At 35.3% G+C, this 24,287-nt stretch overlaps 1 long non-coding RNA gene across 1 annotated transcript in view; it reads right to left on the bottom strand.

Moving 5' to 3' along the window:
* The window catches only part of LOC141572899 (uncharacterized), a 141,599-nt gene that overhangs the window by 69,509 nt on the left and 47,803 nt on the right, over window positions 1–24,287 (bottom strand). The window contains exon 2 of the long non-coding RNA XR_012498448.1: window positions 7,983–8,490. This is a non-coding gene — a long non-coding RNA (uncharacterized LOC141572899). The remainder of the gene's footprint in view (window positions 1–7,982; window positions 8,491–24,287) is intronic.

Genomic DNA, 24,287 nt, shown 5'->3' with positions numbered 1-24,287 from the left:
TCAAATTTCACAATATCCATATGAAGTATTATTATTCCTATAAATGCTAACATTGAGGTATGAGGTACAGAGAAATTATGCAGCTTGCCCAGCATTATTGAACTAATGTAAGATGGGGAGCTTGAAACCAGGATTTCTGAGAAGGAACAGTTATGCTGTGATGCCTCTACTTTCCTTCTTTGTCTCCTCTCATCAGAATAACATGTTCTTAAAAAAAAATAATAAAGGACATTTCTAGTCTAAGAGCCTCTGAAAAAAAAGAAGCCTAACTTAACAAAATACAGTTTACACAAATTCACATGTACCTTCCTCACCTGACTCGGGGTTTTTTTGTAGCCTTCTGAGCACTTTCTTGGATTTGATACCAGTTATATCTCTGGGACTACCCTTAGTGACAATTGTTCATAAAAAGAAAAATAGATCAATCTTTAGAAGGAACACAAGAATGAGGGGCGAATTTTTCCTCAAATAAAGTATCCTTGTTTAAAAGTATATAGTTTTTTTTTAAAAAGTTATATACATATTTTTTTAATTTTAACTTCCATCTTAATCTACTGCCTTGCCCCACTACTGCAATTCCATTTTCTTCCTCTGTTAATCTTACATCACGTCAATTTTTGAAAACAATGTCACATCCCTCCTTGATTCTTCAAGGATGAAATTCAGTGTTGGTCTATTACTCAAAACAATCTGCAAACTATATATGACTTTCCATCTGCTATTTCCCCAATTTGCATTCAGCATTTTAACCACAGTATTCTTGCCATATTCCTATTAATGTGTCTTTGTTCACTCTGGTCTCAATGCCTAGTATGATCCCAACTATACATGTTTAAAATTTCAGAAAACATAGGCAGTAAACTCTCTGACATTGTTCTTAATAATATATAAATTACTAACTTATATATATTATTATATATATTATATATATACATATATATATATTACTCATCGCGAACTCATCCTAGAAAAAGTGCTACATAGTTCATTGCTGAATATCACTACAGTCACCTTCGAAGTACTCCCGTTGGGAAGCTATACACTGATGCCAGTGCCTAGTCCACCCTTCAAAGCCATTTTGGAACTCTTTTTCTGGAAGGGCCATCAGAGCTGTCATCGTATTACCCTTGATTTCCTGATTGTCATCAAAATGTCTTCCTTTTAATATTTATTTTATCTTCGGGTAAAGAAAGAAGTCATTGGGGGCCAGATCAGGTGAGTAGGGAGGGTGTTTCAATACAGTTATTTGTTTACTGGCTAAAAACTCCCTCACAGACAGTGCCTTGTGAGCTGGTGCATTGTCATGATGCAAGAGCCATGAATTGTTGGTGAAAAATTCAGGTTGTCTAACTTATTCACTCAACCTTTTCAGCACTTCCAAATAGCAAACTTGGTTAACTGTACAGTTGGTATAAATTCATAATGAATAATCCCTCTGATATCAAAAAAGGTCAGCAACATCAGTGTAACAAGTTCGCGAACTTAATTGTCTGAACTTTTGCATATTTGGATGTATCGCCTAAGGCAAGGAAACAAAATTTAAAAAATGTGACTACATCAAACTAAAAGATTTTGCACCGCAAAGGAAACATCAACAAAACAACCTACTGAATGGGATATATGCCACTGATACATCTGATAAGGGGTTAATATCCAAAAAATATAAATAACTCATACAACTTAACCTCAAAAAAACAAAACAATGCGATTAAAAAATGGGCAGAGGACTTTTCTCCAAAGAGAATGTACAGATGGTCAAAACACACATGAAAAAATGCTCAATGTCACTAATCATCAGGGAAATGCAAATTAAAACCACAATGAGATATCACCTCACACTTGTTATAACAGCTACCAGTATCATCAAAAAATCAACACACAATTGTTGGCGATGATGTGCAGCAAAGGGTGCACTGTTGGCAGGATTGCCAATTGGTGCAGCCACTATGGAAAACAGTATGGAGGTTCCTCAAAAAATTAAAAATAGAACTACCTTATGACCCAGCAATGCCACTTCTGGGTATTTAGCCAAAGAAATCCAAAACAGTAATTCAAAAAAATATCGCCATCCCTATGTTTATTGCAGCATTACTTACAATAGACAAGATGTGGAAGCAATGTAAGTGTCCATCAATAAACGATTGGATAAAGAAGATGTGGTACATATAAAATATTATTTGGCCATAAAAAAGAGTGAAATCTTACCATTTACAGCAACATAGATGGACCTAGAGAGTATTAAGTGAAATAAGTCAAAGACAAATATCATATGATTTCACTTATATGTGGAATCTAAAAAACATCATAAATGAACAAACAAAACAAAAATTCATAGAAACAGAACAAATTGATGGTTGCCAGGTGGGAGGGGGATGAGGGTACTAGGTGAAAAAGGTGAAGGGATTAAGAAGTACAAATTAGCAGTTACAAAATAATCATGGGGATGTAAGGTATAGCATAAAGAATATAGAATATAAACCAAAAACAACAAAAGAACAAGACAAACAAATGAGAAACAGAAACTCATATACACAGACAATAGTAGTTACCAGAGGGTAAGGGGGGAGGGAGGTGGTAGATGAGGGTAAAGGGGATCAAATATATGGTGATAGGAGAACTGACTCTGGGTGGTGAACACACAATGTGATTTATAGATGATGTAATACAGAATTGTACACCTGAAATCTATGTAACTTTATTAAAAATTGTCACCCCAATAATATTGTAATAACTATGTATGGTGTCAAGGGGGTACTAGACTTATGGGGGGGATCACTTTGTTAAGTTATATAAGCCTCTAACCACTATGCTGTCCACCTCAGGTTAATATAATACTGAAAGTCAACTGTAATTTAAAAATAAAAAATAAATTTAAAAGAAAAGAAAATTCTACCCATTTTCTAAGAGCCAGATTGTGGTTTTTATGCTCCTCATCTCATAGTCAGAAATTAGTCTTTTCATTTCTCAATTCTCAGTGCACTTTGTGTTTATTTCTCTGATTGCAATTATAATATGCTAGTTTGAATTTTTGTTTTTTCCTTATGTACTCTTATCTTTCCTGGTGGATGGTAAAATATTAATATAAGAGGTCAGCATGGCATACTTCTTTGCATCTTCTTATAGTTAGCAGTGGACTGCTTATAATAGATGCTCAATAAATATTTGTTGTTAATATTATAAATAAGAAATGGTATCATTAATATTTCATCTTATAATATGCATTGATGACAATTTCAAACTGTCAGCATGATGATGATAGCTAGCAATTAAAGAGTGCAAGGGACAGCATTGGCTCTTAGCATGATATCTAATTGCATCCTTCAGACAACTTGATATGGTATGTATCTTGAATCTTATTCTATAGGTGAGGAAACTAAGTTCAAGGAGGCTAAGTACATGCTCAAGATCGGGACAGAAGATAGAGTTGGCCGTAAAATTCAGGTATGCCTGACTCCAAAACCACATTCTGCCAGTCTTCATTTTTATACCCATAACATCTTTCAATAAGACTTATTGAAGTGTCTCTTAGGCTAATTCTTTTTTCTGTATTTCTGCTATCAACTCCTAATTCTATATTCTGATCAGTCCATATGCTGATTTTTAGAATACGCTCTTAACCAATTTGCTTCCCTACAGAATTTTCACCACTGTACACTGTACATGTAGCCTAACCCATTTTCCTTAAAATGTTCTCCTTTCATCATAGTTCTTGCCTAGTCTACTAGCTATAAATTAAGCTTGAATAATTTTTTCAATGATCAATTTTGCCATTTCTAAAATGGGAATAATAACAATCTACCTCATAAAGTTGGAAGTATGAAATAGATGTGTGAAAGCATGTCTCTGCTCACAGAGTAAACATTTTAATACATTTTAGTTCTTATTATCACTTACATTGTATTTTAGAATTAGAATGGCGATATCTAACATCATTTTAGAGAAAGACAGTGAGATGCAGACAAGAGATTTGCCTAAAATCAATCAGAGAGTTAGGAATCAGGTCTAAAAGTAAAACCCTGATTTATTAAACCCAATATTATTTTTTTTTTGCTGTACAAAAATAACTTACCTATCCACTTTATTTCCCATGGTCATCATGTATCTCTAGCTTCACATCACAACATTTTTGTTGTTTCTGCTTTGAAAGCCTTCTAAAGCCTTTTCAGTTATCACTTCTATCCAACTCTCAGGTCCTATTCAGATAACACTTGTTTTAAGATATTTTCTACAAAAACTTCAGGTCATACCCATTCCTCCATGCCCAACTTTCTGTCAGGTTTACTTCCTATGTCTGCAATTGTCATATAATTGTGTTGTACATTATTTGTCCTCTAAGTGTTTCATAGTGTGTGATACTGATTTTAGTTTTACTTAAGGAACTGTTAATACTCCAGACTGGTTGAAGCTGAAAGGATTATGGCTGTCCTGCATTGCCGAGACCTTCTTACCATCATTACAACAAGACTTGGTTTGTTATAGCATTTGTCAGTCCAACCTGTTTCGGAGCGGGCACATTTGAGTTTCTGAACTTTCATATGAATGGGTGAGAGAGGTTTTTTCGATATTGCTTTTTGCAACTGTTCAAAAGCAGGCCTTGAGTTCAGAGTTGTCATCAACGCTACTGCCAAAGCTCAATTTACTGCCTTTCCTAATTTGCTACTTCTCTAGAGATTTGTGTAATGCTGAACCATTAAAATGTTTGTCCTCCAAAATATATTTCCCAAAGTGCACCAAATGCCAGATTTCCCAGGATTTTTTCTCTCCTATCTCATTGCATTGCACCCATATTTTCTCTCTTCATTTTATCTTGCCTGATACAGTGAAAGAGTTATATAGACTACTCTGGAGTTTGGGGAAACTTCCAGCTCAAGTTATAAAAAGAATCCCCCATTTCTGTGAACAATTCATCTCTCTGATCCCTTCAAATAATCTTTCTCACCATATTTCTCAGAGGTTTCCTGATTAACTGTTTTATGCTGACCATGGGTCAGCTCAGGACTACATTTTCAAAAGAAGCTGAAGACTATGGACTAGGAAATCATGATAGTTATTTATATTCCATTTTACATTTATATATCTATTACTTTCATTTGTAAACTATTGGAAGAACTTGTAAATATATTTTTATTTTCTGCCTATACTAGCTTTTGGAGTAAGGGATTCTTCAAGTTTTGGATAAGAGCGTGAAATATTAGCATTATTTTTGCATAGTGTTGTTATGGGTAGTTTTATGTGATATTATAAAAATATGATATTAAAAAACAAATATGAAGTGATTTTATAATCAGGACAAAGTTATTTTAATTTTGATAAAAACAAGACTTTTGAATGTTATGTAGTTGAAGTAGCATTTCATCTTACGCGTTTTTAATGTATCTCAGTGATTTTCCTTGTTGCAGTGCTTTTAAGGTATCTTCTTGTACAATACTTAATATATTAGCACTTGGTAAAAATTGCTCATTTTCATCAGTTTTAGTTATAACCTGATAAAACTTGGAAATTTTAAATATGGAACTTGGAAAATTTAAAAATTTTATGGCCACACTGTTTTATGGTACTGACACCCCACTAATTGCTCCAGTGTCATCCACTGCCTCACAGGGAAAGTAATTAACGTCCAGGAACAAAAATCCATCGAATTCCCCCATAGGCATATATTTTTAATCAATGGCAGAGAACAATATCTTGAAATCAGGAATTTCAATTGCAAAAGTAGGTGTTTCACAGAAAAAAATTATTTTTAATTTCTTAAATCTTCACTAGTAGACACAGAGAGAATTGGAAAGAATGTGGGATAAGACTTAGATCTATCCTAGAAGGAGATAAAAGTTTGACTCATGTATGAAAGAAGGTTGATCAAAATAGCAAAACTAAGCAGAGATACCCCAACTTCCAAGACAAGCCCTAGAGGAGCAAATGTACAGTAGTCCCCCCTTATCCAAAGTCTCACTTTCCAAGGTTTCAGTTACCTGAGGAAAACTGCAGTCCAAAAATATTAAATGGAAAATTCCAGATACTTTGAGAGGAGAGAGACCATAGACACAAAACTTTTATTACAGTATATTGCTATAACTGTGCTATTATTAAATATTGTTGTTAATGTCTTACTGTGCCTAATTTATAAATTAAACTTTACATATGTATGTATGTAGAGGAAAAACCAGCATATATATAAGGTTTGGTATTACCTGAGGTTTCAGACATCCACTGGGGGTCTTAAAACATATCCCCTGTGGAGAAGGGATAACTACTATATTAGAAATTCTAATAGGTTAAGGGGAATCTGAGAGCATAGAAAACATTTCACAACAAAGACCAGAAAGACTGCAACCTTCTTAGACATAGTTCTCTTCCATTGCGGTGATGGAGTAGAATTTTATGTGTTGCTGGGTGGGCTCACAGGCAGCAGGTTGTCAGCACCACCATTGCAGTGAAGGGAACCACCTGGATTGTTTTTATGACATTTGAGAGAAACTTGAAAATGGCTGAAAGTGAGCTACCTGGTTCAGAGTAGATTCAGATAGTAGACGTAATGCAAACTTGGACACCACACACAACAACAATGGGTGCAAATGTATGACAATGGGAACCAAGTGGGATATTATCCTTAGTGGAGACTAGTACAGGTAGAAGACAATTCCGCATCTATTAATATAATCCCCCTAATGCCAAGGTCATCTATTATCACTTCCAGAGAGCTTGACTTAGGAAAATGTTAACTGAATATAGTTGCCCAAATGATAGTAAGTATTAAACTTGGTATGACTGAGTTTACCTTGCATAGGTAAGACTAATGCTGTATCTCTGGAGATGTCAGCTCTAGAGAAATAATCAGCTTTGTTCAACTTGTTTGTGACCACAGAGACAGATTTACGGTAAATCTAGCATAGCTGAGACCGCGGAGCATCTCCCTCACTCAAGCTTCTCCCAAGGCTCCAGAAGGAGCTCTAGCAATGCTCATATGCTTTTGCAAAATTTGCCAAAGTAAGATTTTCACCACAATTGCTTAAGACAACTGCCTCTTTCCACTCTTCAAGCACACTTTTCTTCAAGCACACTTCCTCTTATGTCAGGGAATCCAACTAAGTGGGGATCCAGCTAAATGGAAACTGCATTGGAGATACATTTAGTTTGGGCTTAATGAGATATATGTAAGTGGTTCATATCCCCTCTATGAAGAGCTAATGTTAGTGTTAGCCTCCCATGGTGCCAAAACACACGTTTTATGGTAAGTGCATTACTGTTTTTCCCCGAAAATAAGACTGGGTCTTACATTAATTTCTGTCCCAAAAGATGCATTAAGGCCTATGTTCAGGGGATGTCATCCTGAAAAATCATGCTAGGGCTTATTTTCTGGTTAGGTCTTATTTTTGGGGAAACACATTATTAGTATTCATTCTGTGAGATGAATGAGTCCTACAGCACCCTGCCCTGGAAATATGTGGGCTGTGGAGGAAAAACAGAGTTGGGATATAGTCTCTGTGGGAATTTCTTCTAATCATCAGACAGGTAAACATTTAAGATGATTCAGCTCTCTCTGATGTTAATTTAATAAATAATTTTTCTTTTTTTATTACTGAGCATATACTCAATAATAAAGTATCACTACAAATTAATAATAAATAGTTTTCCAGTTTTTAATTTGCATGAAATACAAATGATCAGAATTCCTGGAATTTTAGGGCACAGTCCTGTAGGTGTACCACTGAGTATGTCAGTGTATAAAGAATCATGTGTTTTTCATCCTTTTATAATAAATTGCATCTTAGCATTACATTTTCAATGAGTTGTGAAATGAAAATAAATTTTTCTAAACTATCAACAGTTTAAAAAAAGTATTTCAATCATTTTAGAGAAAAGCCTGAGATTTTTTCTATACTCTCTCCAGAAAATGATATAAAATCATTAATGTATGAAGATCTTATTTTTTAAAAAAAGAAAGCATACAACCTAGAGTGGTCAGAACTGGCACACGGACTTACTTGCTGACGGTCACACTCGCTCTGAGGTCCAGCGCTGGGGCAGCAGCTACAAAAGCACCAGGGACATAAGGGCAGGAACTGAACTGTCTGTGTGTGGGCCCTTTAAGAGGAGCATCTGGGAATGCAGCTGCTCTCATCTCAGCCGCAATCTCCGCTGGTTTTCATAACCAAAAGTTATGGGGATTTCTCTCCATGGCACTGGAACCCTGGGCTGGGGATTCCGGTGTAGTCCTGGGATCCCTTGCTCCACTGGGAGGAGTTCCTCCACAGCTGAGATATCCCTCCTGATTTTTAATGGTGACACACGGGTATGGGAGCAGCCCGTTCCGTGTCTCCACCCCTCCTACCAGTCCCGAGGTGGCTTCTTCTGTTCGTCCTTAGTTGTGGGGCTTCAGTTCAGCTAGCCTTCAGGCTATTCTTAATGATGATTGTTCTGTCGGTTAGTTGTAGTTTTGATACGGTTCTGAGAGGAGGTAAGCACAACGTTTACCTACTCCGCCATCTTGACCTGGAAATCCAAAAAACAGCTTTTTTAAATTACTAGAGTAAATTGGTTCATTTCCTTCACCTACTCCAGGCTCCTAGAAGTTACTCTGCACATTAGTGTATCACTTTCTTAGTGCTAAAAAAGTTTTGCCCATTTGCTTAACTAAACTATTATCTCCCTCTGTGCTTGGAGGACACTACACAGAAAAAAAAAACAACACAAAAAAAAACCTTAAATCCTGTATTTTTCTGTTTAAATGCGTATGTGGCTTTTTTTTTTTAATATATCTATGTTCAGTAGCCACTGTGAAAGTCAGTTTGTGTTTACATTTATAATTTTTCTAAATATTAATCTTTCCAATGATTTATATTGTTACTTTGGATAGTTTAATCTATTTATAACAAAAATTTCTTAAATCTTTGTGTATACAATGATTCAAATCAATCTTAATTACACAGAAAAACCTAAACAGAGAAGCATTACAATCATGAAAAGTTGGGAATCCATAGCTTAGCTTATTTCTATTTCAGTAAAATGTGGCTAAATAAAATAGAGATAACATGATCTACTGCTGCAAGATTTCAAGTATAAATCAGGCAATGTCAATGAAAGTAATGTATTTGAAGTTTTTTGAGAATAAGGCCATGTAACATTTGTGACCCATTATTGATTAAGTTATAAATAAGTGTTAACCTTTTCTGAATATCTGCTGTATTCTCAAGACCCAGTGTGCTCAATTCTTTACAGTTATCCTTGTGTTTAATTCTCAGAACTCTAAAATGTAGGCATTATTATTGGTCCTGTTTTACTGGTAAATAAATAATAGCTGAGATAGTTTAAATTGTCTGAAGATATTGCAAGTGAATGTTAGATTCAGTAATTGAACCCTGGTCAATCCAATTTCAGAGGATAATTTCTAAAGTGTTTCATAACTTAAGATGCCCAGATGAGCTCAATTATTTCAGTGTTATCTTATGGTATCTTAGTGTGTACTTAAAAATGTAGTACATTTAACCCATGATTTCACAGATGTCATTTTGAGACTGAGAAGATCATAGGCATTTATATTTTTAAAGTGAATTAATTTAAATATAAATATTAAATAATAGTATAGATGATACACAGGTGTGGTAAAATCATGAAAGTAGTGAGTGATTAACTGAACTTCAAGAAATTCTATGGTGACCTATTGTGCATCTCTAGTCAATAGCATTGTTAAGTGGGTTCCCTTCAGAACAGATACTAGGGGAGATTGGTGAGTTTATTTTCTTTTTTATTAAAGTTTATTGGGGGTGACAATTGTTAGTATAGTTTATTTTCAGTACCTCCACATTCCAGGGATTCCTCATTAGAACAGTGTCCTCATGACACTCTTAGACTATCAAGGAACTATTCTCTCTGTATTTACAATTCTGTTCCTCTCTCCAAACTTATATGACCTATGTTTGTTACTTAAATGCCATGTTTCCTGGTAAACTACCAAACAAGGTTACTCTATAAGTTCACTCTTTACTTTCAACAGCTGCATTTATTACATAAATTTTAGGAATAAATCAGGGTTATTTCAGCTATTCTGTCAGCCAGAATGTTATTTCCAAGTAGGAAGGCTGGGTCTTTTTGATGATCCCTAAATCATACCAGGTAATTATGATGTCAAACTGGTTGTGAAGGTGACTCTCCTTTCATTACCAAAAGGAGTCATATCATTTTGAAGTATATGTTTGTTTTAACTCATGACAAAGAAAAATTTTCCACTTAAATAAGAAAGTTTCAGGACAGCTTCATACAGTTATGTAACTTTAAGCCTCATCAACAGCTGTGAAGATTTATTGAGCATCAGTTGTGTATTCTAGCCAGAAGAATGTAGGCATAACCCCTACTTTTAGATATTTTGTTATTGAGTGTGTGTGTGTGTGTGTGTGCGCGCGCGCGTGTGCACATGTGTTCTGAGATGAACTGGAGTGGCAGTAGCAACCAGGGCTGGGGGAGAGACCTATCAACAGATAATTATGGATTATGTTGCAGCCCTATAAGCTCTATGGTGGCATGCCTGGAATGCCTTTGAGTATAGGGGAAGAGGTTTTATCTCATCCAGCCAGGGACGCTTAAAGAAGGCTTTGTGGAGGAGGCATCACCTGAGCTGAGGCTTCCAGCTAAATAAAGATTAGCCAAGCAAAGAAGAAAAAAAGAGCATTTAAGACAGGAAGAATAGCATGGGCAAAGACAGAAAACAAAGAAAGCTGTCACCCTTGGGGAAGAGCAAATAGGTCAGTGTGGTAAAGATTATCTTGAGCTGGGATTTAAACCCACACTTTTTTTCTCTATGCTATGTGACAAGATACAATCCTTACAGGCTACAGCCTTGGAGTGTGGAGATCTTATCAGAAAATGTACCCCTTCACACTGACGCTAATGATCATTAATACAAAACTGGTTTAACTATTGCATTTTCAGTTAATGGCTCACTATTTAGAATACCCAATCTTTAGAAAGATGCTTATTTAAAATGTAATGAATGTAATATACTAGGTAAGGTCTACATGAATTTATTTATTCATTTATTCAATAAATATTTATTAAGTACATGTTAGGAAATTGGGCTGATGCAAAGATGCAATTATAAGCAAGCTATGCTCTGTGCATCCAAAGACATGACAATCTAATAACAAAAGTGGTCTGCCTTGAGTCTGAAATATAAGAGACAAACAGCAAAAGTTGCTCAGTATGATACTGACCTTATTTATAGAAATGTGCTGTTTTGTCTGCTATCACAGGTGCACCTTTGTCTGCTATCCCAATGGCAAAGGTGGGCATAGGTCAGTCTTGACATGAGTATTTCATAAAATCATCCAGTATCTTAATTTTGACTCTGTGCTCATTAAAAAACTTTCAGCTTTCATTTATTTTTTTACTGGCTGAATAAACTGTATTCCTCAGTTTGTCCATTAGTAAACGAGAGATAATTTGAGTTTAAAGAACGCATGAAAGAAAGGGTCACAGGACTCTTCCTCTGCCTGTTGTTTTTTTCCCCAGCATTTGGAAACCTGAACCCTCTATATTTGGCAAATCTAACTCCTCCTTTCCTTAAACGCCTCTTCTGTAGCAAATGAGAGGCAGCACGGTAAAGTGGGCGGAAACAACAAGTTTCTGACAGCAATTTTACTATTCCGTATGTGAATACATGAAAATACAAATAAAATACATGTGTATCCTGGGTATCTCGGCTGTCCTAATCCCTATTTTCACTTAATAATATTATAGTATGTTTGATTAATCAGGTGCTTGTGATTTAGTACTTAGGACTATTCTCTGAGGACTCATCACTGCAATAGGAAACAATACAGGACAATTTGAGGATCAAATATTGAGGGTGACGGAATCAGCAAAAAGGGTAGTTAGTCTTTGTTTCTGATCCAATCAGCCACTATCTTTCTTTTTATCTTAATTGAACTAGGTAGTTTATTATGGGCATACAGCTATTTCAAAATAGAAATAGAATAGGGCAAAAATATCCCCATGTAACCAGAATCCATCATCCATAAATATATTAGTATGTATCTCCAAAAAATGTATCTTAAAAAAAAATAAAACAACATCAATGCCAACTATCATTTAAAAGTTTATAATAGTTCCTTAACATCAATGAATATTAATGTTCAAATTTCCAGTTGTTTCATATATGTTATTTTTCTTAAAACTTATTTGAACCAGGATCAAAATAAGTGCGACACATTGCAATTGATCATGTTGTTTAAATCTTTTTTTAATCTGTAAGGATCCCCTTCAATTTTGTTCTTCTCACTTGCAATTTAATTGTTGGAAAAAAGAACCTAGGTTCTGATTGGATCCCTGTAGTGTCACTTGGCATGTTCATCAGTCACCTGTATTTGCATGAAATTAGCGTTTGGATCTAAAGTTTTCCTCAAAACTTAAGTTTCTCCTTCATTTTACTTATTTTTGACAAGATTACTTCATAGTTGTATGTTCTATCATAAGACACTTCAAATCTAGTCATCTTCTTTTTGTGATGTTAGCAACTATAGATGCTTAATGCCTAGATCTAAATTAGTTTTCGATCACTCAACTTATCTTTTAATGATATTTGAAGGAAATCTTGTGTTCTTCATACTCCCCATAAACTGAATATAGAAAAAAAAAAAAAAAAAGATGCATATAGTATTTCTTCTTCTCCCAGAAATAAAAATAGAGGTAGAGGTAGAGCTAGAGACAGAGAGACAGACATATAGAGATCATTAATGTAAAAAAAAGTTACTCTTGGGAATCTTGTAATTCATCATAATTTACCAGTGATATCTAGCAAGTTATTTTATTGATGCTAAGGAATGAAAGCCATTGTCTTGATGCAAATGCTATAATAGATATTTAAATATTTTCAAGTCTCAGCATTATGAAGATTATTGCTCTATATTGGAAATTATTTCTATTTCTATCTGCTTACTATAAGATTGAATATGTTCAATCATGAACACACCATATCTCATGGTCTGATGACTAAAGTCACATAGGAAATAAATAGTAGGAATGAGAATGTAGCTAATTTATGTACTTTGGCACTATTTTACACAGTACGTTAAAATATTCTTTAAACTAATAAAAGAAGCACGTGTAGATATGAAGTGAATAAAGAATTCAATTTGGGGAAAGTAATTTTTTACAAAGCTCCAAAGGATAGGTCGTATTTAAAATAGACCTCAAAGAATAAGTTACATGTTGAAAGGAAGGTTGGAAGTCATTCAAAAGAGAAGGCAATAGAATGGAAATGAATAGTGGCCTGGTTTAGATGGAAAGTAGTGGACTAAAGATGGGTGAAAAGTCTGGGAATGTGGATGGAGGCCATATATTAGTGGTTAAGTATACAGGTTTTGGTGATAGGTATTTTAGAGTGTAAATTTTAGTTCAGCTTCTATGTAGTGGTGTGACAGTGTTAATCTGGGTCCTCTGAGAGACACACGCCAAGATAGTACTATCCATGCAAGATACTGATTGGAGTAATTGCCAAAGAAGGTCGTAGATTGCAATGTAACACAAGAAAGTTACAAAATTGGCATGGAGTCCTTCAGCCAAAGTTGTGCATTAAAGGAGTCCTGTGTTTCCTAGTCTTTGACTGGGAATAGGAACATAGCCAATAGGAATGTGACTTTGGTGCACAGGGTGATGGATTTCATAGCCCTGGTCAGTTACAATCCCCACTCTGAAAGGCACATTTTTATGGCTTCCAAAGTGGCCTTGAGCAACTAACGTTCTGAGTTGCAGCTCCATCATTTACCAAAGGGAAATGTCAATATTAATGTCATATGGTTGTTGACAATTAAATGAGCAGATATCTATGAAACATATAAAAATATAGTACAGAAGTCGTGGTTTCAGATATGATGTGAATTTGATGATAATGGTAAATAAATGTAAATATAAAAATTTTTCTGTAATTGACTTAGAGATCAGGAATGCATAAAGTCTTCTTTGCAAAAACATGACATTATCAAATTATACTGTGGGAATAAAAAAGCAGTTATTGAGAAAAAAACTGTCAGAAGTACACTAGGGGAAGGTACTATATCTCATGTGATTTAGAGATAAAGCAGTGAAATAAGTAGATGCTATTAGTTTTGTAAAGGAGAGATTGAATGATGGAATCCTACCAAAAAACTGTCATATTAAATAAGGCAATATATTAAGGGTAACAAAATCCTGAACTCAATTGTTGGCTGTAACCATGGAAAGGGAAGGAAATACAAATGAAACATAGGAGAATTAATCAATGGACAGGATATCTGAGTAGATGTGTAAGGTTAGTTGAAAGAAGAAGCAAACTATATCACCAAAATTTCAAGTTAGTATCTTACGAACATTGATCAAGAAGTTAAGAATTTTTTTAAAGATTTAAATGTTTAAGGTTAATTATTTTTTCAATCCATTTAAATGTCAGAGTTTTGAAATTGTGGTGTTAATCACATCTAAAAAAGAAGGTCAGCATTCCAGGAATGAATTAGATCAGCAGTAAATAGGCTTGGGACTCAACAAAATAGGGAATAAATCTATGACTTAAACAAGCACATGGCCACCCAAGAAAATTAGTGTAGGGTATAGTGAAGCAAAACAAAGTCAGGGCTTTCACTTATACCTGAATTTAAGTATAAATTCAGGTATAAGTAGGTAGGTAGGGCCATGGCTTTGAAATTAGTAAAAGTGAGTGGAAAGAAAAAGTAAGAGGGGAAAATTGTGAATTCAGAAATTTAGAAGGCAAATGATGGACACTGGCCAGGAAAATATTTCAAGAAAAACTTGTACATTGGTATCAGAATTGAAAAGAAATTAAATAATTTGTTAATTAAAAGTTATGTAGTGACCTTTGAGATAACAGTTTCCTTAGGTACAGAATTCTAAGTATACAAAATAAATCAAGTATGTGGAAGATAAGTCACTAAGGATACCTTCATTTTTTGATTGCTTAAAGAAAATAGAAAGTGAAAGAACAGTAAGTAGTTTTCGGACAACAACATTAATAGACGTTTGTTTGTATTTTTGTTAATTTTTCTCAGGGGGTTGTTTGTTGTTCACACCAAGCATATTTTCAGGCAGAGAGAAAGAAAGTAGTGGTAGGAAAAACCTGAATAAATATATGTACTGTTGACCCTTGAAGAACATGGGGGTTAGGGGCGCTGACCCCTGTGCACTTGAAAATCTGTATAAGTTTGGATTCCCCAGTGGTCAGTCCTTTGGTATCTGCAGGGGGATTGGTTCTAGGACCCTGCGGATGGCATAGAGTAGTGCATACAGTCAACCCTTTGCATCCACAGATTGCCAACCAGGGATGGAAAATACTCTTTTCCATCGACCATTGGTTGAATCTACAGATGCAAAACCTGGGGATACAGAGGATCAACTGTATATTTATTGTACAAAATCCATGTATAAGTGGACCTACACCGTTCAAACCTATGTTGTTCAAGGGTCAACTGTAGATAGATAGATGATAGGTAGATAGACAGGTAGACAGACAGACAGACAGACAGACAGACAGACAGACAGACCGACAGACAGATAGACAGATAGATAATTTTAAAGGACATATTTGATAAATCACAGCCCTAGAGAAGAAAGAACAATGAGTAGGATTAGCGCAAAAGCGGAAGGATCAACCTCGGTTAAAAAAAGATTACTTCTTTCTCAGAGACCATAAAATGGAAAAGAGAGGGAGAAGGTATGGAATGATTTTAGAAGTGAAAATGACGGAAGATGAATAAATTTGCCTGTGGGGAGCTTTAAATTGTTCAGTAATTTAAGGAGTAATATCACCACTCCTTTTCTAACTAGTAACATAGTTTTCTTAACTTTGCTAAGTTCCACTGTCAGCCATAACGTATTGATCGCATTTATCCTGTTGGTGCTCTTTAAAATGTCTGGAAGTTTTTCTATTTACTCCTGACAGTATTAATGAAATGATCTCATTAAGGCACACATTAAGCTAATATTTTATTGAATTAATTTATTTAGATTGAGTCTGATTATGTAGGTATCATGATAATCATCCTGGATGCATTTGAATAAAATAACTCAATTAATTTAATAAATTCTTTATTCACTCTTGCATTACAGATGTAATGAAATAATCAGTTTAACCTATTACTATGGACATACCAGCTTGGCTTGTCAAACGAGGCTATAGCAACAAAAATGTCATTTGTAAGAACTTTCTCTAGAAACATCAAGTCATTCACATTCACAAATTTTAGAATAAACATGCATCATCATGGCATTATTATTATCTTATATTTAAGTAATTTTTACTCTGAAGTGAAATTCTGATTTTTTGACAATTTAGGAAAAAGTAATTTTGATTCTACTTATGCATCAGTAAATAGTATTACACACAAAATCATTTTCTTTTCTCCAAGAGCTATATATGTTAAGAACTGCCATCAATAAACTGGTACATTGAGCTTGGCCCTCCTAGTATATTCTCCTAGGAAAATAGCAGCTGTGTAGTACAGACATAGTAAGATGAAAATATTTATATAGACTTTGGTATAACTATGACCTTTTCAAACAAGAATCATCCATGCCAATCTTCATTAGAGATCCAACCAAGATAAAGTTCAAGTAACAGAAAGAACACAACAGGTTGACAAGATTGCCTTCGGTATTTTGTAGTGATAATTTGCAAAATGATATGGCACATTTTCCTGAACCAAAGACTCATAGGACGACTGAATGCCCTGTGATGAAAAATATCACTACCTATCTCAGAAATTGGAGTCTTTCGTGAACTGCTCATTGAAAAGCCATACATATCCCCCAAACTACAAAGTGTCACAGATTTCTGGCAGCGTACTAATAAACACTTCAACCTGAATGGAGCACACACATTTTTTTTTTTTTTTTTTTAAATTTGAGGACTTGATGAGAGAAACAATGCCTGGTAAACCACGAATGGTAACTCAGATGCAAGGAGTCAGATTTAGAAGCCAGGTGAAAAAGTAGGTGCATATACCTGAGGAGAATGTCAATGACTTAATCAATCAATTAATTAAATTAAATATTAGCCTAAATTGTGCCTTTTGTTTTAGATTAATAATCTTGGCATCATTGTTATCTTTGGCAGCTGTCATCAACACTCCTGCATATCTCTGTCTCTAGCCTTATAAAAACTCCATTCTTGTGAGAGATGTTTTACAGAAGTCCAAACAAGGAGTCATATAAATTAGAATGGACATTAGAGTCACAAGAATTTTGGATTCTGAATCATTGCTCTGCTAAGCCTTAGAGCTTTTTTTTTTTTTGGGGGGGGAGGAAGTGAGAGGTGCTTCCTCTCAGTCCCTGTCCTTTCTTTGTAGCAATATTTAATAATTTATTTTAAAATAGATGCATATGGTCTGCTTAAAGGACAACTATTTGGAATACATCTACGCTAGATTTTACAGACACACTCACACACACACACACACACACACACACACACACTACTGAAAGTCTCAGCTTAGCCAGCCCTCTGTCATTAACCTTATTTGATCATTTCTGATTTAGTAATGAAGAACCAGTTGGTACCCATATGCAATATTTCTTTATTCTATGGTGCTCTGGGGAAAATGGATTTAAAAAGTTGCTTTGAAATTACATTCATTCTTTTTTGTATATTGAAAAAGAAAAAGGAGAAAAACAACACACTGAACTATATTCGTTCCCACTTTCTCGTCCAGTTTGTTGCAAGGAGACTATAAGACTACTTTGGGCTATTTTTAATTTCTTTTGTTTGTAGCTATATTTTTTGCCTTCATATGTTTTTATTAAGTGTAGTATTATCTGCTTTGCCTGGCTCCTCGAAGCAGCAGCCAGACCATAACAAAGTGAGTTCTGAGAAATAGTATGAATAAGATCAAAATATATACACAAGTGTGTGCCGCTATCAGTCTTCCTTCCGCACAAGAAATTACTTAGGAAAATGAAGCAGAGCGCCTTGTTTATAGCAAATCCATGGCCCAAAATGTCATCATTACTGCTACTTTCAACTCTCCTCTCTACCTTGCTTTGTCCATCTTTTTATTTCCCTATAATGCTTTCTCATGTTCTAACTTTATCTCAGACCTGCAGAACCCTGACAACAACTCTCTACTGTCTTATCGATGCTTGCTTTTGTTTGTTGTTTTTTAAATTTCTTCTTAAATCTCCTCCTCAATTATATCATTTCTCATTTTCTCCAAACATACTACTATCATGTCTTCATTATCTTCTTCTTCCTTCTTCTCTTGCTGTTCCAGCCTACAGAGGTATTTCTTTGTAATTTTTTTTTCCTGTAGAAGAGAAAATCAGTTGGTTTGTATCAAGATAGACAGAAAGGAGATAAATGGGGAGAGGAGAGAGGGGAGAGGGGAGAGGAGAGAGGGAGAGAGAGAGAGAGAGAGAAAGAGAGAGAGAGAGAGAGAAATGGAGAGGGGTGTGGTCCATTTGAGGCATTTAGTTTCCAACACATGAGAATGAGCCAACATTATTTGGCACATCTTCAATTCTAGGTGTTACTATGAAGGGATTTTGCACAACAAATTACAATCCCCAATCAATTGACTTTAAGACAGATTATCAGGTGGACTTGACTTAATTATATGTGCCCTTAGATTTGAGTATAGAGATTATATATACAGGAAGTCAGAGATTCAAAGTAGGAAAGACATAATCCTGTTGGTCAGAAAAAAAGCAAACACTAGTAAGAAACTGCAGGTAACCTCTAGAAGCCAAGAGTGGTCCCCATTCAACAGTAAGTAAATGAGGGACAGCCCTACATCTATAAGAAATTGAATTCTTCCAACAACCTTAATGAGCTTGGATGAGGACAATGAGGCTCAGATGAGAATAATAGTGTGATTGACACTTAGTCGTAGCTTTCATTGCAACCCTGTGTAACCCTGAGCAGAGAACCTGGCTATACCATGCTTAGATTTCTGACCTACAGAAACTGTAAGATAATAAGTTCTCATCACTTTAAGCCACTAAGTTTATGATAATTTTCTATACAGCAATAGAAAATTAATACAGTCTTCATAAATAAATTACAAAAAAAGTACATTTACCTGCTGTTGCTTGACTGGGTTGTCATCTGCTAAAATTATTTTTAACAAAGAACTTTTTATGATTCCAGAAAGAAAGGGAGAAAAGTCTCAGAAGACGTATTTAATTGTCTAATAATATTTATACCTATAGGCACAGTTAATATAGATGCTGAAATAAATTATTATCAGTCTCTTAAATAAGAAATTCAGGATACAGGAAGCTGTAAGCAACAGATTACTATTATAACACAAGTATTCATCGATCTTAACTCTTGGACACTCAACAAAGACCTTAGAATCACTTATGTTTTAAAATTATTATTTCTAAATTCTTTAACGGAGTGTTTCAAAATATTGTAGAAAGGAGAAAATCTGAACCCACTAGAACTTCGTCCCTTTCTCTTCTCTTTTTATCCGTAACGGGGGAAATACATGTCCCCTATGTTGTTGACAAGGGACAAAATCTTGAAACTTGGGGCAGATTTCATTCTTTGAAAGTTTTTTTCCAGTGTAGAGTCTGCTGTTAACCATTGTCTATCCAATGTATGATATAGATGACACCTAACACCCAATTTCCCCTTTTTTCATTACTAACAGAAGGCTTTTTAGTCCAAAGATTTACAATATTTCTAGTTTGCAAGGGGGATTTTGATTTGTTTCAGCTGTTCAGATAATGGCATTCCTTAATCTAGAGGTTGACAGGTGAATCAAATTTTCCTAGTCAGATTGAAGAGAAGAAATAGTTTCTATGTTTAAGGGAGAAATCTCCCTTTTCCTTTCCTGCTAGCAGTAAATAAGAATTAATGTTGCACAGATTGTCACTGGCAGCCATGAGAGCATACGGACAACCAGCTTAAGGAGATAGCCGAATACAACAAAGGAGAAAGAAGAAAAGGACCTGGATCCTTGATTATATTGGTTCTCTCATTACAACTTACTGGAAGCCCACCCTACCTCTGGACTTCCAATTATATTAAATAATACATTTCTTTGTTGGTTAAAACACTTTGAGTTGAAGGTTTTCTGTTATCTGCAGCTCAATATCCTAACAGATAACATGAGGAATCAATGCTGTCAGTATGCTGCTTAAACTTCAGCTGAACTTTATTCTCAAATGTAAAGCATTTCAAAGACCTGTAGAATTTCACCTCTAGTTTCCCAGGCAACTATTACATGTCACTCATGGATGTTCGAAGCATACAGGTAATATTCCATCTCATCACCTCAATTTTAAATCTGGAGAAAAACAAATTAAATGGGTGCCAATAAATCCTCTAGATTGCAAAGATAAAAGAAAAGAATGAAAATCCAGGAGGCAAAGTCAAGTAAACAGTCTACTCTGCTATCTAATCTCCCTTTTTCCACTCTTTGTTTTCATTTCTCTTTTTTAATGCTGCCATGAGAAATCCTGAATTAGATATAAATATTTTTGGAGGTTAAGTCTTTCTTTCTGCATTGGTTTCCTGCACACACTTGACCCTGCAAGAAACACTGCCTCTTGCAGGGAAAGATTCAACAACTCCAAATTCATAATTTAAGATTCTTTGTTCTCTTCTTCCCCACATCATAAGAATAAAATTCAATCTTTGACCTAAATAGGTATAATAGCTTTTCATATACATCATTTAAATGCTAATATTCTTGCTTTCTAAATATATTCTCACTCTCTTCAGTAGACCTGAATTATGTACTAAATGATTATATTGAAAGATTAATTTCTGTCAAAATTTGTAATTCTGTTTTTCATCACAGGCAGTAAGTTGGAGATAATTTCAAGTCAGGGCTCGTAGCTTTGTTCATAGTAGTTTTAGATAGTAACCAAATGAGACTTTCATTTATGTCACAGAAGAAATCTAAGACATAAAACATTCAGAAAAGCTGAGGACTTCTACATACCCAAGAACTCAGCAGAAACCCAGAGAGCATGAGTCATTATTCCTCCCCTGAACAGTTCATTGGCTCCATACTGGCTTCTTGGCTTCCATCACTTGCCTGATATGGTGTATTGTCCACACAGCAGCCAGTGTAATAGAATTAATTGAGAAAGAGACCATGTCATTTCTGCTCAAAACCTCCACCAGCTTTGCATCTCACACAGAGTATTATGCATCAAGACTCCATATAACCTGACCTTCTGCTAATCGGTTTGACTTTATATTCTGCCCTACATCCTTTCTTAAAGACCACCCCATTCATCCTGGTCTCCTCCATGTTGAAAATGCCAAGCACACTTCCATTCAGCCTCTGCACTTGCACATCCTCTGCCTGTGAAGTTCTTCCAGAGATATTTGCTTGACTCACCCACTAAAATCAGGTTTCTACTAGAATGTTCCCTTACCTATTCAGATATATCTGTTACCGCTTGCCCAACCTATGCAAAAATCACACCCTTTGCATTAATCTCAATCTCCTCATCATATTTTCTCCCCCCCCACAGTATTTGTCAACACTGGACACATTACATAATGTGTCGTTTATCATCGCCAACTAGAATACAAGCTCCCTGATATCAGAAACTTCCGATTGTTCACTGCTGTATCTTACCACATAGACCAGTGCCCGGAACTTGGTAGGCACTAAATAACTATGTATTAATGTGAATGAATTTATATTTCAATTTCGATAAAAGCTGCCAAGAATATGCACATCCAGATAGAATACTGTTTTATTGAAAGACATTTTATCCTTTAATTCTTTATAATGAAATTACTTCTTTATTCTTTTAATTTAAATTTTTATTACATTTATTGGAGTGACATTGGTTAGAAAAAATTACATAGGTCTCAAGTGTACAATTCTATAATATATCATCTATATGTTGTATTATGTGCTCACCATCCAAAATCAATTCTCTTTCCATCACCATATACAAGTATTTGACTTCCTTTACTCTGTTCTACCACTCCCTACCCTCTTAGACTCTAGTAACCATTAAACTGTTGTCTGTGTCTATGAGGTTTTATTAGTTTGACTTGTTTGTTTGTTACTTTCAGTTTTGTATTCCACATATGAGTGAAATCATATATGTCTTGACTTTTTCTGTCTGACTTATTTCTCTTAGGATGATAATCTCAAGATCCATTCATGTTGTCACAAATGGCAGTAATTCATCTTTTCTTATGGCTGAGTATAATATTCCATGGTATATAGGTACCACATCTTCTTTATCCAATCATCTATCACAGGATACTTCGGTTATTTCCACGTCTTGGCCATTGTGAATAATGCTGCAATGAACCAAGGGGTACATATATATTTATGGATAAATGTTTTCATATTTTTGGAGTAGATACCCAGAACAGGGATTGCTGGGTTGTATGGTAATTCTATTCTTAATTTTTTGAGGAATTGCCATACTTTTTTCCATAGTGCTGTACCAATTTACATTCCCACCAGCAGTGTATGAGGGTTCCTTTTTCTCCACAACCTGTCCAACACTTGTTATTATTTGCCTTGTAGATAATAGCCATTCTAACAGGTGTGAGGTGGTATCTCATTTTGGTTTTGATTTGCATTTCCCTAATAGCTAGTGAAGCTGAGCATTTTTTTCATATATTTGTTGGCCATTTGTATGTCTCCTTGTGAGAAGTGTCTGTTCAGGTCCTCTGCCCATTTTTTAATTGGATTGTTTTATTTTTGTTGTTGTTGTTGTTGAGTTGTATGAGTTCTTTATATATTTTGAATATCAAGCCCTTATTGGAGATGTCTGCAAATATATTCTCCCATTTGGTTGATCGCTGTCATGTCCAGCACGACAGGAGTTGTGGGAAGCGAGGAGGGCAGCACAAGGTTAAGAAAGACAGTAGACAAGAACAGAGTGCAAGTGGGGCCAAGGGACTGCAGCCTCAAGGACAGAGCCCTGAATCAGGCCAACGCATAGCTTTTATTAGTTAGGTGTGGAAGTAAAAGAAGTAAAGCTTGTCAATCTCAAGATCTGTGAATCCCATACATTATAATAGGAAACTGATTCAAGCCAATCACCCTTGCCTGCAGGCAGCTGAACCATAAGTCCCAGGATAAGTACTTCCCCAAGGGACAAAACCTTTATGCATATGAATAGATGGAGAGCACATCATTGAGTCACTTCCCCTGCAGGTTGTGGGAAGGAATGCAGCCACAGAGGCAGAGGCTCTCCTTAGCAGGGGGAAGTGGGGGGCTGTGGCTACCTCTATGGACCCCGCAAGTTCTCCAGATGGTCCCCACATGGCTGTGTCTAGCTTGGATTGACCCCTGCATAGGGAGCTGTACCCGTCTTTGACTAGCCAGCCATCTTTTTGGGCCAAACAGGGAGACATAAGGTGTAAGCACAAAGGTGAAGCAAAGTCCCTGAAAGGATCCGTCTCACAGACTTTCCTTTCTTTAGGGGCAGGTAGGCTGCTGCGTGGCAACAGATCACCTCTTTGTTTTGTTGATGGTTTCTTTTGCCATGCAGAGCTTTTTAGTTTGATATAGTCCTTTCATTTATTTTTGCTTTTACTTCCATTTCCTTTGAGGACAAATTCATAAAATCCTCTCTAAATTCAAGGTCCATAAGTTCAGTTCCTATGCTTTCTTCTAAGCAATTTATTGTTTCTAGTCATATATTTAGGTATTTGATCCATTTTTAGTTAATTTTGTATATGGTGACAGATAGCAGTCTAGTTTCATTCTTTTGCATGTGGCTTTCCAATTTTCCCAGCACCATTTATTGAAGAGTCTTTCTTTTCTCCATTTTATATTTTTGGCTCCTTTGTCGAAAATTATCTGCTCATGTATATGTGGTTTTATTTCTGGGTTCTCACCTGTATTCCATTGGTCTATGTGTCTGCTTTTCTGCCAATGCCATGCTGTATTGATGATTGTCAGTTTGTAGTATAATAAAAAGAACCTCCAGCCTCATTCTTTTTCTCAGGATTGCTTTGGCTTTTCAGGGTCTTTTGAGACTCCATACAAATTTGATTTTTTTGTTCTATTTCTTTGAAAGATGCCATTAGGATTTTGATGGGGATTGCATGAAGTCTGTATATTGCTTTTGGTAATATGGCCATTTTAACTATGTTGGTTCTTCCAATCCATGAACACAGAATATCCTTCAATTTCTTTGTGTCTTCTTCAATTTCTTTTAATAATGTCTTATAGTTTTCAGTGTACAGGTTTTTTACATCCTTTGTTAAGTTTATTCCTAGGTGATTTATTCTTTTAGTTGCAATTGCAAAATGAACTTTTTTTTCATTTATTTTTCTAAAATTTCATTGTTAGTATATAGGAATGCAATGG

Source organism: Rhinolophus sinicus, linkage group LG01 (genome assembly GCF_036562045.2).
Source record: "Rhinolophus sinicus isolate RSC01 linkage group LG01, ASM3656204v1, whole genome shotgun sequence".
NCBI classification, from domain to species: domain Eukaryota; kingdom Metazoa; phylum Chordata; class Mammalia; order Chiroptera; family Rhinolophidae; genus Rhinolophus; species Rhinolophus sinicus.
This window is presented reverse-complemented; position numbering and strand designations above follow the sequence as displayed.